This window comes from Leucoraja erinacea, chromosome 3 (genome assembly GCF_028641065.1).
Source record: "Leucoraja erinacea ecotype New England chromosome 3, Leri_hhj_1, whole genome shotgun sequence".
Taxonomy (NCBI): domain Eukaryota; kingdom Metazoa; phylum Chordata; class Chondrichthyes; order Rajiformes; family Rajidae; genus Leucoraja; species Leucoraja erinaceus.
This window is the reverse complement of record NC_073379.1, coordinates 112,934,862-112,940,415: the sequence shown is the minus strand read 5'-3', so window position 1 is coordinate 112,940,415 and position 5,554 is coordinate 112,934,862.

Here is a 5,554-nt window from a genome sequence, read left to right as displayed (position 1 = left end):
CTCATTCCAACCCTCAGCTCAACATCCAGTCAGGTCCAGCTGCCAGTCTAGATGGTCAAGATGCTGACGGGGCTGTATGTCAAATGATAAATATCAAGGCTTCAGGAGCAGATAGTAAATGGCCTGAAATTCTAACGTTTGATGTGGAGGAACTTCAGGCACAAATTCTGAGCTCCTCTTTGGTGTTAGGTAAGATGTTGTCAAGCTGGAAAGTGTACAGAGAAGATTTATGAGGATGGTGCCAGGATTCGAAGGCCTGAGCAATAGGGAGACGTTGAGCAAGCTCTATGCCTTAGAGTGCAGGACGTGACCTTATAGAAGTGTACAAAATCATGAGAGGGATTGATTGGGTCTCTTGGCCAGAGTTGGGGAATTGAGAACCAGAGGACATAGGTTTAAGGTGAGGAGCGAAAGATTTAATTGGAACATGACGGGTAACTTTTTCACACAAAGGGTTGTTTGGTGTATGGGACAGGCTGCCAGAGAAAGTAATTGAGGCAGGTACTATTGCAACATTTAAGAAACACTTAGATAGGTACAAAGATAGGACGGGTTTAGAGGGATATGGGCCAAACGCAGGCAGGTGGGACAAGTGTAGATGGGACATGTTTGTCGATATGGGCAAGTTGAAGGTGAAGGACCTGTTTCCACGCTGTATGATGCTATGATTCTATGACTCCATGACTCTCAAGACTGGGAAGATGAATACTTTGGAGAGATTGTAATCATGACCAAGAATGGAGACATAACTGATTGTCGCGACAACAGAGGAATCTCTCTGTTGTTTCTGTCGTGTGTCACTGGGAAACACATCACAAAGTTCCCCTCACTGCCCCCCCCCCCCCCCCCCCCCCCCCCCCCCCCCCCTCAACTGTTGGCAATCCCCCCCCCCCCCCCCCCCCCCCCCCCCCACCACACTTAAAAATAATGTGTGCATTACACCCATCTAGAGGTACATTGGATATTATCTTCACTATGCAACAGCTTCAAAGTAAATGATGGGAACAGGGTCCACTAATATACATGATCCCATTTGACCTGGCAAAAGCCTTTGTCTTGTCAATCAAGTGATTGAGGGGAATATTTCTCAAATTTGGCAATCCTCAGAAATTAGTCTCCATTCTACATCAGTTATATAAAATGCAAGCTATGATATTGACATGTGGATCATCAAAGACATCATTCCAATGCAGGTTTGTCGATGCTCAAATTTTTCAATCTTTCTCACCATAATCACCATTGCACCTTACTTTAAAGACACATAGTGCTAGAGTGGAGCTAATCTAAAGGATATAACCGACATGGTCTCTATTCCAGGGCCAGGCCAAGATGGATTTCACCAGAGAAGCAGGTCATTCGATCAACTGATCACACCAACCTCTAAACACCTTTGTACTGTAATCCTACTCTTTCTCTTTCTCTTGCAGAGCCTCCACCACCCGATCCACTTGCCACCCCCTCTACACGAGTGACGAGGCACAGTGGCTGACCGACCTACAAATGACCTACATGTTCCTGGCATGTTCGAGCAAACCAATGCACCCAGGAGAAACCCCCACATGGTCAGAGGGAAACATGTAACAGGAAGTGAGGATTGTACCTGGTCTTTGAAACTGAGCAATGCTAATCACAGTGTTACTGTTCTGCCCATGTCATCCATCCCCACCTCAGCCATGGAGCTGCTTGAATCATTTGATGCTCACATTTGTGCATATTCAAGTTGAGATCCAAGTATTCGTCAATTGCTTCGAACAACCATAACAAGAATGGGCCTTGGCTAAACATTCACAAGATGAGATCCTCTCCCAACCCACCATCACCAATCAACACCATCCCTAATAATAGAGGCACATGACAAATCAGTGGACAATTGGGACTGCTCTGGATATCTTTATGATCATTGGTCGGCGTAGACTTGGACCGAAGGGCCCGTTTCCACACTATCACTAAAATGAATACAAAACTAGCAAGACTTCAAACCTAGCACAAAGCTCCTGGTCTGCTGGGCAGCATCACCCTTCCACTACATTTCCCAATTGTGGACAGGCAGCAGCAGGCACCTCAAAGAGACATTTTACCAACACAGTCTCCACAAATCTGCTAGTAGAATGAGCAAATTAACATTGACATGCCATCCCAGGTCAACAAGCCGGTATCAAGACATCAAGACCTGAATCAAACTCAGCCAGTTCTGATGGGCAGGTTGTTTGCATGGCTGGCACCAGGTTCCTGAAACATTGCAGCACACCAGCTCTCATTATACCCATTAACCTGTCTCATCAATTTACTGCGTAAGAAGGAAATGCAGATGCTGGTTTACACCAAAGATAGACACAACATGCAGGAGTAACTCAACGGGGCTGGCATAATCTCTGGAGAGAAGAAGTAGGTGACGTTTCAGGTCGAGACCCTTCATCAGGCATCTCGAACCGAAACGTCACATATTCCGTCTCTCCAGAAATGCTGCCAGACCCGTTGAGTCCCTCCAGCATTTTGTGTGTATCTTCTACCAATTTACTTCTTGCCCCAATGTGGAAGAATCTGCCAACTCCACATTGACCTCATCACTTACCTCAGATCATTAGAATTAAGAAGGGGGTGTAACAACCTCGATCTCAACTCTGAGAGAAGAAGTAGGTGTGACGTTCAGGTCGAGACCCTTCATCAGGCATCTCGAACCGAAACGTCACATATTCCGTCTCTCCAGAAATGCTGCCAGACCCCCAAAGGACCTCAGATTCTTAGAATTGGGGTGCAACAAACTCGATCTCAACCCCAAAGGATGGATCTTCAAATAATGTTTTGAATACATGAAGTTACAGGGATATAATCCCATATAATAATACCATCATTTTAATAAAAAGCAGTGACCATATTTCAGTAGGCATTGGCAATAGTGTTACCTTTGGAGGCAGATTTTTGTTGAGCTGAAGTGAGTTAATAGAGCAGAGACAGAAACTATGTAGGAAAGAACTGCAGATGCAACACCGAAAATAGACACAACATGCTGGAGTAACTCAGCGGGACAGGCAGCATCTCTGGAGAGAAAGAATGGGTGACGTTTTGTATCAAGACCCTTCTTCAGTCTAGTGTCAGGGGAAAGGGAAACGAGAGATATAATCTTTATCTCTCCACATCACTGTCTATATCTCTCCTTTCCCTTTCCCCTGACTCTAGTCTGAAGAAGGGTCTCGACCCAAAACGTCACCCATTCCATCTCTCCAGAGATGCTGCCTGTCCCGTTGAGTTACTCCAGCATTTTGTGTCGATGTGGAGATAGAAACTAACTCGACAAGGGACTGGTCCAGGGCATTACTCCCACATGAGTGATCTCTGAGGAAATGTCTGCAAACTGGAGCACCCCACCCTTCCTGCTGAAGATAATAGCGTGGGGGGGGGGGGACTAATCAGTTAACCAAAATAAGGAACAAACACAACCAAGAAACTAAAAATGCTTCACCATTTCTGTATTTGTAACATTTTTAAAATAATAGCAAAACATTTCAAATGCCAGGAGGCTGACATTCTCTATTCTGCGAGGCGGTGAATCATAGATGTGTGGCATCTGTGCTTAGAACAGTAGAGTGTGTTCTGAATTAATTATAAAGTCGTGGACTGAGTGCGCTTTTAGCTGTTACACACTGCACACATTTTTTATTTTTGCCTTTCATTAATCTTCACGCAGGATTTAATTCCAAGGAAATGTATTTTGCTCATATTGATAATTAAGGGAGAATGAGAGTCAGGTTGCAGGTCTGGGGGAAGAATGCTGTTGACTGGCTGAGAATGGTTGCAAAGTCTACAACAAACAGTTTCCTCAGTCTGCGACTCTTTCATTGTTGTCTATCAGCACCCGCTAGCCGCAAGGAGAGTCACAGGCAGCAGCGACAAACACAGATTTAAAAATAACGTTGGAGAAAATAAATGGAAGCTCAGCTAAATCTGATAAGAAATAGTCACTGGATCCATGTTGATTCACAACATCTAATTCACAACGTGACAAGGTATTAGTGTCTGAAATTATAAATTCAACCCCTTCTGAGTACGAATCAGAATTGTCCATATCTTTATGTTTTACTCTAGCTGATTCTTTATTCGGCTGGAGTTGAAATGATTCAATCTGAAGCCATTCTCTTTGGCTTAGATATTGATTTAAGTGTGTGTGTGGGGGGGAGGAGCAGAGTTGGATTTAATAACCCAACTCTTTTGCAGATTGCAAATAGGTTTCATTCCTTTCACCTTGCGAGAGAGAGTTAACTTTTTTCTTTGCAAGAACATCGAGGTCATGAGAACATGAGAAATAGTTGTAGTCAGAGGCCATCTAACCTTCCAAGCCTTCACCATTCAACAAAATCACAGTTTCACAAAGGCAGGAGAATGGGGTCGAGGGGGAAAGATTAGACTTGATGGGCCAAATGGCCTAATTCTGCTCCTAGAATTTATGAGCTTATTTTATTGCCCAATATGGTTTGATTTGCTTTCCCTGCAGTGACGGAGGAGGAGGGATGATCTGATTGAGCTATATTAAAATAACAATAATAATAATAATAATAATAATAATAATAATAATAATAATAATAATAATAATAATAATAATAATAATAATATATTTTATTGTCATTGCACAGAGGTACAACGAGATTTGGTATGCAGCTTCCATCCAATGTAATGCTTTAGAAGAAGCATAGGGTGGAGCAGACAGAAACATTTTCCCATGGTGAGGGGATGTAAAACAAGAGAGCATAGATTTATGGTGAGAGGAAGATACTTTAAAGGTATTTTCACAAGGAGCGCTGCCAGAGAAGGTGGTGAAATCAGATATCATTGTTATATTTAAGCGGCATTTAGCAGACACATAAATAGGCAAGACATAAACAAATACAGTCCTAATGTGGGAAAAATGTGGGGAATGAGATTAGCATAGCTGGGCAAAAACCGTTTCATGGACATGGTGGGCCAAAGGGCCAGTCACTCTGCTGTACATTCCTGATTCCATCCCTTAACTCTTGATTCTCCTGTAGTTGAAAGACTATCTATCTCAAAAAGGAGCAGATGATTCTGGAAATACTCCTCAGTCCCCATCAACTCTCACCAACTTGTACAGATGCATCGTAGACAGTATTTTATGGGGATGAATCACAGCATTGTTTGGTAACAGCTCCATCCAAGACCGCAAGAAATTGTAGAGAATTGTGGACGCAGCCCAGACCATGACAAAAACCTACCTCCCATCCATTGACTTCATCTGCACTTCAGGCTGCCTGGGCAAGGCCAGCAACATAATCAAGGACAGGTCTCACCCCGGACACTCCCTCTGTATCTCTCTCCCATCGGGCAAGAGGGGCAGGTGTGAAAATGCCCACTTTCAGATGCAAACTGTCCAGATTCAGGGACAGTTTGTTCTCAGCTGTTATCGGGCAACTGAACCATCCTATCACCAACTATAGAGAAGTCCTGACCTGCCAACTACTTATTGGGGACCCTGGACACTCTTTAATCAGACTTTATGTTGCTCTAAAGTTATTCCCTTTATCCTGTATCTGTACACTATAGG